The sequence below is a fragment of the Heterodontus francisci genome, chromosome 5, assembly GCF_036365525.1.
Source record: "Heterodontus francisci isolate sHetFra1 chromosome 5, sHetFra1.hap1, whole genome shotgun sequence".
NCBI lineage: Eukaryota > Metazoa > Chordata > Chondrichthyes > Heterodontiformes > Heterodontidae > Heterodontus > Heterodontus francisci.
This window is the reverse complement of record NC_090375.1, coordinates 57,097,057-57,111,763: the sequence shown is the minus strand read 5'-3', so window position 1 is coordinate 57,111,763 and position 14,707 is coordinate 57,097,057. Positions and strand designations below refer to the sequence as shown.

Here is a 14,707-nt window from a genome sequence, read left to right as displayed (position 1 = left end):
TGCACTGTTAATTCAGTACCACTTCTCCACAGGTCACAACATATTCTTGAAAGTTTTCCCACTTGTTGAAACACTATTTTCCCCAGAATAGAACACACTAACCAGGTTTCTTTACTGGACAAAATTATAAAACGAGTTTTAACTAGCAAGAACAAACATGTAGATCAAATTTAAATTTTTTTTTAAAAATCCAACATTAAAATTTTAGCTAAGAGTCCCCTTTTCTACCATAACCAAAAAAAAAAATCCCTTTTTACCTTAGTCCCTTCAGATATATATATATACACTGGTTAATCAAAATAAAAAAGGATTTTTAGATTAGAGCACTGCAAACGTGACATTTAAAAAAAAACATTCAGCAAGAATCTGTCTCTTCCTCCAGAAGGTAAAACACACACCCACTGACTGACAACCAGAAAGCTTGACAGTTTTCTGCCCACCCAAATGTTCTGTTGCTACTGGGCTTGTCAATTTTCGGCTGAAAGCCTAACCCGAGCCATGTGACAACTGTTGCCGATCTGGCTCCCTCAGTCCTCTTGATTAAAAAAACTGATGCAACATTTACCTAGCTTAACTACAAATTCCTCTCAAAAAATTAACAAACCAATCATGTTCATAACACCTCCACCCTCAGAGGAATGAAATGCCATTTTTAAATGCATTTCATCACAAAGTGCAGGAAAATTAAAACATTTTAACACTCATCCTCATTCATGCTCTTCATTCAAATAACCTGAACAAAATTAGATTCTCGGTAAAGCATCTGCAATAACATTTTTACCACAATATGGATAATCTTTAAATGATAAGATTGTAACTGTAAACTCCATCGGAATAGTCGGGCATTCTGATTTTTACATTTTTCAACGAAGACTATCACCAAATCAGTCGACTGCAACCTTCCAAACAGAATTCCCCAGTTGTTCCAAGTGAAGAATTGGGTAGGAATCTGTCTTGGTTATTGCATTAACCTTTCTATAATCTACAGAGTGCAGTTGAACTGTCAGGTTTAGGCGATAATACTACTGATTAACTGCAGCTGCTTTGACTGGGTTCTATTCGGCAGTTCCAGAACACAGAACAGTACAGGCCCTTCGGCCCACGATGTTGTGCCGAACCTTTAACCTACTCTAAGATCAAACTAACTACCTACCCTTCATTCCACTATCATCCATGTACCTATCCAAGAGTCGCTTAAATGCCCCTAATGTATCTGCTTCCACTACCACCGCTGGCAGCGCATTCCATGCACCCACCACTCTCTGTGTAAAGAACCTACCTCTGACATCTCCCCGAAACCTTCCTCCAATCACCTTAAAATTATGCCCCCTGGTGATAGCCCTTTCCACCCTGGGAAAAAGTCTCTGACTATCCACTCTATCTATGCCTCTCATCATCTTGTACCCCTCTATCAAGTCACCTCTCATCCTTCTTCGCTCCAATGAGAAAAGCCCTATCTCCCTCAATCTTTCTTCGTAGGACATGCCTCCAGTCCAGGCAGAATCCTGGTAAATTTCCTCTGCACCCTCTCTAAAGCTTCCACATCCTTCCTATAATGAGGCGACCAGAACTGAACACAATATTCCAAGTGTGGTCGAACCAGGGCCTTGTAGAGCTGCAGCATAACCTCGCGGCTCTTAAACTCAATCCCCCTGTTAATGAAAGCCAACACACCATACGCCTTCTTAACAACCCTATCAACTTGGGTGGCAACTTTGAGCGATCGATGGACAAGGACCCCAAGATCCCTCTGTTCCTCCACACTACCAAAAATCCTGTCTTTAAGCCTGTATTCTGCATTCAAATTCGACCTTCCAAAATGAATCACTTCACACTTTTCCAGGTTGAACTCCATCTACCACTTCTCAGCCCAGCTCTGCATCCTGTCAATGTCCCGCTGCAACCTACAACAGCCTTCCACACTATCCACAACTCCAGCAACCTTCGTGTCATCGGCAAACTTGCTAACCCAGCCTTCCACTTCCTCATCCAAGTCATTTATAAAAATCACAAAGAGCAGAGGTCCCAGAACAGATCCCTGCGGAACACCACTGGTCACCGAGCTCCATGCTGAATACTTTCCATCTACTACCACCCTCTGACTTCAATGGGCCAGCCAATTTTGAATCCAGACAGCCAACTTTCCCTGAATCCCATGCCTCCTTACTTTCTGAATGAGCCTACCATGGGGAACCTTATCAAACGCCTTGCTAAAATCCATATACACCACATCCACTGCTCTTCCTTCATCAATGTGTTTTGTCACATCTTCAAAGAATTCAATAAGACTTGTGAGGCATGACCTGCCCCTCAAAAAACCATGCTGACTGTCTCTAATCAAACCATGCTTTTCCAAATAATCATAAATCCTGTCTCTCAGAATCCTCTCCAATAATTTGCCCACTACCGACGTAAGACTGACTGGTCTATAATTCCCAGGGTTATCCCTATTCCCCTTCTTGAAAAAGGGAACAACATTTGCCACCCTCCAATCATCCAGTACTACTCCAGTGGACAGTGAAAACACAAAGATCATCGCCAAAGGTGCAGCAATCTCTTTCCTCGCTTCCCGTAATATCCTTGGGTATATCCCGTCTGGCCCCGGGGAATTATATGTCCTCATATCATTCAAAATTTCCAGCACATCCTCCTTCTTAACCTCAACCTGTTCGAGCATATCAGCCTGTTCCACGCTGTCCTCACAAACGACCAGGTCTCTCTCACTAGTGAATACTGAAGCAAAGTATTCATTTAGGACCTCCCCTACCTCCTCCAACTCCAGGCACAAGTTCCCTCCACATGGGCGGCAGAGTGGTTAGCACCGCAGCCTCACAGCTCCAACGACCCAGGTTCAATTCTGGGTACTGCCTGTGTCTGCGTGGGTTTCCTCCGGGTGCTCCGGTTTCCTCCCACATGCCAAAGACTTGCTGGTTGATAGGTTAATTGGTCATTATAAATTGCCCCTAGTATAGGTAGGTTGTAGGGAAATATAGGGACAGGTGGGGATGTGGTAGGAATATGGAATTAGTGTAGAATTAGTATAAATGGGTGGTTGATGGTCGGCACAGACTCGGTGGGCCGAAGGGCCTATTTCAGTGCTGTATCTCTAAAACTAAAAAACTATCCTTGATCGGCCCTACCCTCACTCTGGCCATCCTCTTTTTCCTCACATAAATGTAGAACGCCTTGGGATTTTCCTTAATCCTACCCAGCAAGACTTTCTCATGTCCCCTTCTAGCTCTCCTAAGACCATTCTTCAGTTCCTTCCTGGCTACCTTGTAACCCTCTAGAGCCCTGCCTGATCCTTGCTTCCTCAACCTTAAGTAAGCTTCCTTCTTCCTCTTGACTAGCTGTTCCACATCTCGTCATCCAAGGTTCCTTCACCCTACCATCCCTTCCCTGCCTCATCGGGACAAACCTATCCAGCAGTCGCAGCAAGTGCTCCCTAAACAACCTCCACATTTCTGTCGTGCATTTCCCTGAGAACATTTGTTCCCAATTTATGCTCCCCAGTTCCTGCCTAATAGCACTGTAATTCCCCCTCCCCCAATTAAATATTTTCCCATCCTGTCTGCTCCTGTCCCTCTCCATGACTATAGTAAATGTCAGGGAGTTGTGATCACTATCACCGAAATGCTCTCCCACCAAGAGATCTGCCACCTGGCCTGGTTCATTGCCAAGCACCAAGTCCAACATAGGCTGACTAGAGGGGAGACTATCTACATATTGAGTCAGGAAACCTTCCTGGACACACTTGACAAAAACTGCTCCATCCAAACTATTTGCACTAAGGAGGTTGCAATCAATATTAGGGAAGTTGAAGTCACCCATGACAACAACCCTGTTACTTCTGCACCTTTCCAAAATCTGCCTCCCAACCTGTTCCTCCATGTCTCTGTTGCTATTGGGGGGTCTATAGAAAACTCCCAAAGTGACTGCTCCTTTCCTGTTTCTGACTTCCACCCATAATGACTCAGTAGACAAACCCTCCTTGACGACCTCCCTTTCTGCAGCTGTGATACTATCCCTGATTAACAATGCCACTCCCCCACCTCTTTTACCTCCCTCCCTATTCCTTTTGAAACATCTAAACCCTGGAACATCCAACATTCATTCCTGCCCCTGTGATATCCACGTCTCCGTAATGGCCACAACATCGTAGCTCCAAGGACTGATCCATGCTCTAAGTTCACCACCCTTATTCCTGACACTTCTTGCGTTAAAATAGACACACTTCAACCCATCATACTGGCTGCAGCTTTGCCCTGTCAACTGTCTAACCTTCCTCACAGACTCTCTGCACTCGGTATCTGCCTGTTCAACAGCTACCCATCCACTGATCCAGCATGTATTGGATTTCTGCTTTGACTTGGGCCTGTTTCTGTGGACTCAAGCAGCAAGGATGTTGTTTGATACGAAAAGATTCCCCTATATCCATATCATGTGTGGCTAAGGTTGTACCTCCTGGCTTATCCCTACAGACTCTTAAATGCTGTGAGTAGCCTTGTTAGGTGTTCCTGAGGCACATTTTAGGCTCTCATAAGCTGTTCCTGGAACACAGATACGTAATCTGCAGAGAGGATTCGTCCCTCTGTCCCAAAAATCTTTGATTAGTCATGCCCACAAACTAATTCAAAAGGACTAAAACCTGTAATTCAGTGAATCCCTAATGGCAAACAAAAGAAATTCTAGCTCTTTCTCCCAATCATGGGGACATTCATGACAGTATGCTGTAATCATTGTTTTGAGGGTCTGATGATACCTTTCTAAAGCTCCATGTCTGTGGGTGTATTGCTGAAGACTTTAACTGTGTTATCCCCAAGTTACCCATAACTTCCTGAGAGCGAGCGAGCACAAGAGCGAGAAAGAAAGAGCGGGGAATGAGCAGCCGAAGAGATTGGGGAGGGGAGGTGGGCGGGGGGGGGGGGGGGGGTGGGGAAGAGGGAAAGAGGGAGAGGAGGGTGGAGAGTGTGGGGGATGAGCGGCCGGAAAGAGAGAAGGGGGGAGGGCAGCCTGAAGTCAGTGGTCCGGGGATGGAGAGAGCAGGGAACGGGGATGGAGAGAGCAGGGAACGGGCAGCCGCTCGCCTTCCTCCACCTCCCCCCCCCCCCCCCCCCCCCCCCCCCGCCCTGCCCTCTTTCCTCCCCCACCCCCTTGCCCTGCCTCCCCGCCCCTTGCCCTGCCTCCCTGCCCTCTTTCCCCCCGCCCCCTTGCCCTGCCTCCACCACCACCTGCCTGCCCTACCTCCCCCCCCCACCCCTCCCTCTCCCGCCACCTGCCTGCCCTGCCTCCCCCCCGCCCCTCCAGTCTGATGACGTCCGTGGCTGGCTGCATTGTCAGGAATCATTTTGAAAGTGAAAATAGTTCAGCGACTAAGCAAGTCTGACATACAATGAGCAACATCCAACTTCAAAAACAGCAAATTTCAGCAAATGCAATTACTCCATTAAAGATGCACACTTTTTGTACATAATGAATGTAGAGGCATAAAAATCTCACCACATCTGAGCATGTGCAACGCATTAAGTGGATATTTGCAAGATTTGGTGATGGACTATTGCACCTTGCCAAACATTTAGGCACACTCATTAGATTGGCCAGGGTTCAACAGAGACAATTTGATCCTTCTGCTGATATATCCATGTTACTTTGGATCTTGACACTAAGGTTTCAATATCATTTTAATAATTTAATAGGTTGACAAGCCTATAACTTGGATGTACATTTAGGTGCAGCAAAAGAACGAAGGAGAGCTTAGGGAAATTGATGAATACGCAACAGAAACAGTGATCAAAGCAAAATCTAGAGCAGCTTTTAAAATGGATGTTAATAGCAAAAAAGAAAAATGTGGGATGTTAAAAAGATCCTGTGGCACCATTTGAGCAGCAGGTAAGTTTTCCCAGCGCACAGGCCAATACTCAGTCAACATCACTAAAACAGACTGGGTCACAATCTCATTGCTGTTTATGGGAACTTGATGTGCACAAATTGGCTGCCACAATTCTCCACACAATAGTGACGAAATATTTTTGAAATGCAATTAGCTGTGTAGTGCTTTGGGACACGCTGACACCAAAGGCTTTATATAAATTTAACTGATCTCTTGTGGCAATGGACTTGTAGAGCAGAAGTAGTGTAAAAGTGAAGAGACTTTAGAGGCAGCAGGCAAATTGGACTGGGGTGGCAGCAATTCAGCTTTTGTCCCTATTCATACAATCTGACAACACAGAAAGCCCCATTCAGACTGTGGTGCCTGTGTCAGCTCACTGAATTAGTCCCACTGACTCAACTATTACACCATTAAGTGTAACTCTAACCAAAAAAAAAAGGACTCGGTGGTGTGTAGATAAGGTAAGGCTTTTTTCTACTTTTCTTTTAATCGTGTGATTGGTAAAAACGTTTCATTCCTTTTTCATTTTTTCTAAGTTTCAGACTAAGTTAAGCTTAAGATTAAAAATGGCAGGAGATCTCAGACCCACGTTATGCTCCTCTTGCTCAATGTGGGAGCTCAGGGACACGGCTGATGTCCCTGGCTCCTTCACGTGCAGGAAGTGTGTCCAGCTGCAGCTCGTTAGACCGCATGACGGCTCTGGAGCTGCGGATGGACTCACTTTGGAGCATGCGCGATGCTGAGGAGGTCGTGGATAGCACGTTTAGCGAATTGGTCACACCGCAGATTAGGATTGCTGAGGGAGAAAGGGAATGGGTGACCAAAAGGCAGAGAAAGAGCAGGAAGGCAGCCCAGATGTCCCCTGCGGTCATCTCCCTCCACAACAGGTATACCGTTTTGGATACTGTTGAGAGAGATGGCTCACCAGGGGAAGGCAGCAGTAGCCAGGTTCATGGCACCGTGGCTGGCTCTGCTGTTCAGAAGGGCGGCAAAAAGAGTGGAAGGACTATAGTCATAGGGGATTCGATTGTAAGGGGAGTAGATAGGCGGTTCTGTGGTCGAAAATGAGACTCCCGAATGGTATGTTGCCTCCCAGGTGCACGGGTCAGGGATGTCTCAGATCGGCTGCAGAACATTCTGAAGGGGGAGGGTGAACAGCCAGTTGTTGTTGTGCACATAGGCACCAATGATATAGGTAAAAAACGGGATGAGGTCCTACAAGCAGAATTTAGGGAGTTAGGAGCCAAGTTAAAAAGTAGGACCTCAGGAGGTAGTAATCTCAGGATTGCTACCAGTGCCACGTGATAAGAGTAGAAATGAAAGAATAGTCAGGATGAATGCGTGGCTTGAGAGATGGTGCAGGAGGGAGGGGTTCAGATTTTTGGGACATTGGGACCGGTTCTGGGGGAGGTGGGACTATTACAAATTGGACGGTCTACACCTGGGCCGGACTGGGACCAATGTCCTTGGGGGTGCTTTTGCTAACGCTGTTGGGGAGGGTTTAAACTAATGTGGCAGGGGGTTGGGAACCAAATGAGGAGGTCAGTGGACAGTAAGGAGGTAGTAACTAAAGTCTGTAAGGAACTAGATAATGAAGTCAGCGTGACTAAGGGAAAGAGTAGGCAGGGAGCAGATGATGAAAGCAAAGGGACTGGTGGTCTGAGGTGCATTTGTTTTAATGCAAGTGTAGTAGGTAAGGCAGATGAACTTAGGGCTTGGATTAGTACCTGGGAGTATAATGTTATTGCTATTACTGAGACTTGGTTAAGGGAAGGGCATGACTGGCAACTAAATATCCCAGGATATCAAAGCTTCAGGCGGGATAGAGAGGGAGGTAAAAGGGGTGGAGGAGTTGCATTACTGGTCAAAGAGGATATCACAGCTGTGCTGAAGGAAGGCACTATGGAGGACTCGAGCTGTGAGGCAATATGGGCAGAACTCAGAAATAGGAAGGGTGCGCTAACAATGTTGGGGCTGTACTACAGGCCTCCCAACAGCGAGCGTGAGATAGAGGTACAAATATGTAAACAGATTATGGAAAGATGTAGGAGATTTTAATTTTCCCAACATTGACTGGGATGCACTTAGTGTTAGAGGTCTAGATGGAGCAGAATTTGTAAGGAGCATCCAGGAGGGTTTTCTAGAGCAGTATGTAAATAATCCAACTCGGGAAGGGGCCATACTGGAACTGGTGTTGGGGAATGAGCCCGGCCAGGTGGTTGAAGTTTCAGTAGGGGACTACTTTGGGAATAGTGATCACAATTCCGTAAGTTTTAGAATACTCATGGACAAAGACGAGAGTGGTCCTGAAGGAAGAGTGCTAAATTGGGGGAAGGCCAACTATACCAAAATTCGGCAGGAGCTGGGGAATGTAGATTGGGAGCAGCTGTTTGAAGGTAAATCCACATTTGATATGTGGGAGGCTTTTAAAGAGAGGTTGATTAGCGTGCAGGAGAGACATGTTCCTGCGAAAATGAGGCACAGAAATGGCAAGATTAGGGAACGATGGATGACAGGTGAAATTGAGAGACGAGCTAAGAGGAAAAAGGAAGCATACATAAGGTCTAGGCGGCTGAAGAAAGACGAAGCTTTGGAAGAATATCGGGAATGTAGGACCAATCTGAAACGAGGAATTAAAAGGGCTAAAAGATGTCATGAAATATCTTTAGCAAACAGGGTTAAGGAAAATCCCAAAGCCTTTTATTCATATATAAGGAGCAAGAGGGTAACTAGAGAAAGGATTGGCCCACTCAAGGACAAAGGAGGAAAGTTATGCGTGGAGTCAGAGAAAATGGGTGAGATTCTAAACGAGTACTTGGTATCAGTATTCACCGAGGAGAGGGACATGACGGATGTTGAGGTTAGGGACAGATGTTTGATTACTCTAGGTCAAGTCGGCATAAGGAGGGAGGAAGTGTTGGGTATTCTAAAAGGCATTATGGTGGACAAGTCCCCAGGTCCGGATGGGATCTGTCCCAGGTTACTGAGGGAAGCAAGAGAGGAAATAGCTGGGGCCTTAACAGATATCTTTGCAGCATCCTTAAACACAGGTGACGTCCTGGAGGACTGGAGATTTGCTAATGTTGTCCCCTTGTTTAAGAAGGGTAGCAGGGATAATCCAGGTAATTATAGACCGGTGAGCCTGACGTCAGTGGTAGGGAAGCTGCTGGAGAAGATACTGAGGGATAGGATCTATTCCCATTTGGAAGAAAATGGGCTTATCAGTGATAGGCAACATGGTTTTGTGCAGGGAAGGTCATGTCTTACCAACTTAATAGAATTCTTTGAGGAAGTGACAAAGTTGATTGATGAGGGAAGGGCTGTAGATGTCATATGCATGGACTTCAGTAAGGCGTTTGATAAGGTTCCCCAGGGTAGGCTGATGGAGAAAGTGAAGTCGCATGGGATCCAGGGTGTACTAGCTAGATGGATAAAGAACTGGCTGGGCAACAGGAGACAGAGAGGAGCAGTGGAAGGGAGATTCTCAAAATGGAGACGTGTGACCAGCGGTGTTCCACAGGGATCCGTGCTGGGACCACTGTTGTTTGTGATATACATAAATGATTTGGAGGAAAGTATAGGTGGTCTGATTAGCAAGTTTGCAGACGACACTAAGATTGGTGGAGTAGCAGATAGTGAAGGGGACTGTCAGAGAATACAGCAGAATATAGATAGATTGGAGAGTTGGGCAGAGAAATGGCAGATGGAGTTCAATTAGGGTAAATGCGAGGTGATGCATTTTGGAAGATCCAATTCAAGAGTGAACTATACAGTAAATGGAAAAGTCCTGGGGAAAATTGATGTCCAGAGAGATTTGGGATTTCAGGTCCATTGTTCCCTGAAGGTGGCAACGCAGGTAAATAGAATGGTCAAGAAGGCATACGGCATGCTTTCCTTCATCGGACGGGGTATTGAGTACAAGAGTTGGCAGGTCATGTTACAGTTGTATAGGACTTTGGTTCAGCCACATTTGGAATACTGCGTGCAGTTCTGGTCGCCACATTACCAAAAGGATGTGGATGCTTTGGAGAGGGTGCAGAGGAGGTTCACCAGGATGTTGCCGGGTATGGAGGGCGCTAGCTAAGAAGAGAGGTTGAGTAGATTAGGATTATTTTCATTAGAAAGGCGGAGGTTGAGGGGGGACCTGATTGAGGTGTACAAAATCATGAGAGGTATAGACAGGGTGGATAGCAAGAAGCTATCAAAGTGAGAGGGGAAAAGTTTAGGGGGGATATGCGTGGAAAGTTCTTTACGCAGATGGTGGTGGGTGCCTGGAACGCATTGCCAGCGGAGGTGGTAGATACGAACACGATAGTGTCTTTTAAGATGTATCTAGACAGATACATGAATGGGCAGGAAGCAAAGAGATAGAGACCCTTAGAAAATAGGCGACATGTTTAGGTAGAGGATCTGGATCGGCGCAGGCTTGGAGGGCCGAAGGGCCTGTTCCTGTGCTGTAATTTTCTTTGTTTCTTTGTTCTTATAACCCTGCAAATTTTCCTTTAAGAATATATCCAATTCCTTTTTCAAAGTTATTGATTTTTTTAAAATTTCATTCATGGGATGTGGACATCGCTGGCTAGGACAGCATTTATTGTCCATCCCTAATTGCCCTTGAGAAGGTGGTGGTGAGCCGCCTTCTTGAACCACTGTGGTGTAGTTCTGCCCACAATGCTATTAGGAAGGGAGTTCCAGAATTTTTACCCAGCAACAGTGAAGGAACGGCGATAAAGTTCCAAGTCAGGATGGCGTGCGGCTTGGAGGGGAACTTGCAGGTGGTGGTGTTCCCATGCATCTGCTGCCCTTGTCCTTCGAGGTGATAGAGGTCATGGGTTTGGAAGGTGCTGTCTATGGAGCCTTGGTGAATTGCTGCAGTGCATCTTGTAGATGGTACACATTGCTGCCACTGTGTGCTGGTGGTGAAGGGAGTGAATGTTGATTTGATGGGATGCCAATCAAGTGGGCTGCTTTGTCCTGGATGGTGTTGAGCTTCTGGAGTGTTGTTGGAGCTGCACCCATCCAGCCAAGTGAAGAATATTTCAACACACTCCTGACTCATAGATGGTGGGCAAGCTTTGGGGAGTCAGGATGTGTGAGTTACTCGCCACAGGATTCCTAGCCTCTGACCTGCTCTTGTAGCCATGGTATTTATATGCCTACTACAGTTCAGTTTCTGGTCAATGGTAACCCCCAGAATGTCGATAGTGGGGGATTCAGCGATCGTAATGCCAATGAATGTCAAAGGGAGATGGTGAGATTCTCTCTTGTTTGAGATTGTCATTGCTTGGCACTTGTGTGGCATGAATGTTACTTGCCACTTATCAGCCCAAGCCTGGATATTGTCCAGGTCTTGTTGCATTTCAACATAGACCGCTTCAGTATCTGAAGAGTTGCAAATAGTGCTGAATGTTGTGCGATCATCAGCGAACATCCCCACTTCTGACCTTATGATTGAAGGAAGGTCATTGATGAAGCAGCTGAAGATGGTTGGGTCCAAGACACTACCTTGAGGAACTCCTGCAGTGATGCCCTGGAGCGGAGATGCTTGACCAACAACCACAACCATCTTCCTTGTGCTAGGCATGACTCCAACCAGCAGGGAGTTTCCCCCGATTCCCATTGATTCCAGTTTTGCCAGGGCTCCACGATGCCATACTCAGTCAAATGCCACCTTGACAGCAAGAGCAGTCACTCTCACCTCACTATTGAATTTGTTTCCACCAGCTTTGCAAGTCAAACAGTATATTCCAGATTATTATTCACTGCATAAATTATTGTCTCTCTGGTTTTTTATTTATTTAGAGATACAACACTGAAACAGGCCCTTCGGCCCACCGAGTCTGTACCAACCAACAACCACCCATTTATACTAACCCTACAGTAATCCCATATTCCCTACCACCTACCTACACTAGGGGCAATTTACAATGGCCAATTTACCTATCAACCTGCAAGTCTTTGGCTGTGGGAGGAAACCGGAGCACCCAGCAGAAACCCACGCAGTCACAGGGAGAACTTGCAAAATCTGCACAGGCAGTACCCAGAATTGAACCCGGGTCCCTGGAGCTGTGAAGCTGCAGTGCGCCGTTCTTTAATTTTTCCATTATAAATTCCTACAGTTACAATAGAAACTACTCAAGTAAACTTCTGCTATGACTACATCCTCCTACAAATGAGTGCTGCAGCACCGCGACTTACAAGGGCTTGGAATGACAAGGAAATGTTTACATAAGCAGCTCCTCCGATAAACGTTAACGGAAATTCATTACGAAATAAGTTGTCAGCACTCAAGACCATTTTGAATATAGTGAGTCAGGGAAAAGGCAGGGTCCCGAAAGTGGACAGTTTTTTTTTTCTAAAAAGAGACGGTCGTGACTAGTTGTTTCATGCAGTATAAAATTCTACAACTTTTTCAAGTGAATAGTTAAAATTATTTCTGTAATCTGAAGTGCCATTTAATGGAAGATACAAATTAATATGCTTTAGCCCCCCAAAAAACTCTTTCCCCTTCTACACGATCATAATCGATATATCTGTGGAGTAGAATCGTTAAAGCACTGAAGCATTAGCGACACATTTTATCGCCCACCCCCTCCCCAACTCTTTAACCCAAGATGGCGGCACTCAAACACATGCCTCGACCGACATCACAAAAATCGGTTCTCTTATCGAAAGCACAAAGAGAAATCGATAGACAGTAGTAATAGGAGATTCGGGGAGGCTTCGAGTCGATGGGCAACAGTGAAGTACCAACCCATCGACCCTCCCTAAGTGAACAATGGCAGGTGCCTCCATAAGAGTTAGCAGACCACAACACTGACCGAGAGGCTACACGAATTTTCTTATCATTTATAATCGGAAACTCATCCGCCTATATTCCCATTACTTTTACATGCTTTACTCGGAAGGTCTAATCTCTGCTCCTTACCTTCGCCACAAACCGCTCAGTAATTTAATTTCCTCACCTCGGCTCAAGATGGCTATCACAACTCACTGTAACTCTCTCTCTCTTTGCCACGTCAGGAGGAAAGTGTGTGTCGTAGGGGATAACGGGATGAGGTCAACTCACGACGTGAAACAGGCCTTTCGCATTCCCTCATATCGTCACATGACAGCCCAACCGCCGTGATAGGTCGCCATGGCAACTCAAGGACGGCCAATGTCACTTAAATAGTTATAAAAACAAGAAATACTGGAAATCCTCAGCAGGTCTGGCAGCATCCTGTGGAGCGAGATGCAGTGTTAAGTTTCAGGTCAGTGACCCTTCTTCAGAATTGGCAAATATTAACAATGTCAAACGTTTTAAGCAAGTAAAGTGGGGGTGGGGCAAGAGATAACAAAGGAGAAGGTGCAGATAGGACAAAGTCACAGAATAGCTGACCAGAAGGTCGTGGAGCAAAGGCAAACAATATGTGAGTGGTGTGTTGAAAGACAAAGCATTAGTACAACTGAGCCAACTGTGTAACAGCCCCGACAATCAAATTTTTCTGCAGCACCTGTGGAAGAGCCTGTCACTCTAGAATTGGCCTTTATAGCCACTCCAGGCGCTGCTCCGCACACCACTGACCACCTCCAGGCGCTTACCCATTGTCTCTCGAGATAAGGAGGCCAAAGAAAAAAAAAGTACAAATAGGATGTTAACAAACTGAGAATTGAACAGCTACAAGTACAAACATGAAAAAAAACAGTGGGTATGCAAACTGAACGAACGAAGATGAAATCAAATAAACACAAAAAAAACAAAAAAAATTAAATACATAAAAAAGAAAAAAATAACTAAAAATAAAAGTAAAATGGGGGGCCCATCATGCTCTGAAATTATTGAACTCAATGTTCAGTCCGGCAGGCTGCAACGTGCCTAATCGGTAAATGAGGTGCTGTTCCTTGAGCTTGCGTTGATGTTCACTGAGCCCAAGACAGAGATGAGAGCAGGGGGGAGTGTTGAAATGGCAACCGGAAGCTCGGGGTCCTGCTTGCGGACTGAGCGGAGATGTTCTGCAAAGCGGTCACCTAGTCTGCGTTTGGTCTCCCCAATGTAAAGGAGACCACATTGTGAGCAGTGAATACAGTATACTACATTAAACGAAGTACAAGTAAATCGCTGCTTCACCTGAAAGGAGTGTTTGGGGCCTTGGATAATGAGGAGAGAGGAGGTAAAAGGGCAAGTATTACACCTCCTGCGATTGCAGGGGAAGGTGCTATGGGAAGGGGACGAGGTGGTGGTGGGGGTAATGGAGGAGTGGACCAGGGTGTTGCGGAGGGAACGATCCCTTCGGATTGCTGACAGGGGAAGGGAGGGGAAGATGGATCAGATCACACAAATAGTTGCCAAAGAGAGGCTGATTGGCTGGAGAGGAGACCACATGGTAGGCCTGAGTACTTCCAGCGGGAGTGCGAGGTTGGTGTGAGCAGCGACTTCCCGATTTAATTTGATAAGTTTTTTTCTTTGTTTCAGTTACAATTTGTACTATGGCTTGTGGCCCTTTTAAAAGGGAGCACTTTTATTAAATTGAGAGGCAAATAATGACTATCATCTTAATTAGCAATTAAAAAAGAGGAGAGAATTGGATTATAAGGAAGGTTTTGCAGCTTCATATGACTATTACAACTGCAGACTCCATATGTCCACCACCCAACTCTACCCCTCTCTACTCCTCCACAGTTGCTAACTTATCAGACTGGTTATCTGACATCCAATAATGGATGAGCAGTATTCGCCTCTGATTGAATATAAGAAAGACTGAAGCCATTGTCTTTGGTACCCGCTACAAATTCCATCCCCTCGCGACTGCCTCCATCCCTCTCTCGCAGCTGAGG

At 45.8% G+C, this 14,707-nt stretch overlaps 1 protein-coding gene across 2 annotated transcripts in view; it reads right to left on the bottom strand.

Annotated features, from left to right (window-relative positions):
* The window catches only part of arf1 (ADP-ribosylation factor 1), a 35,926-nt gene extending 22,968 nt beyond the window's left edge, over positions 1-12,958 (bottom strand). Inside the window, exon 1 of one of the 2 annotated variants that reach the window (XM_068031482.1) lies at positions 12,856-12,958. The gene's annotated coding sequence lies outside the window, so the exon portion shown is untranslated. Of the gene's footprint in view, positions 1-12,818 lie in introns of both variants that reach the window. The other variant, XM_068031481.1, reaches the window with a different exon arrangement.
* Between the last annotated feature and the right edge of the window lie 1,749 nt (positions 12,959-14,707).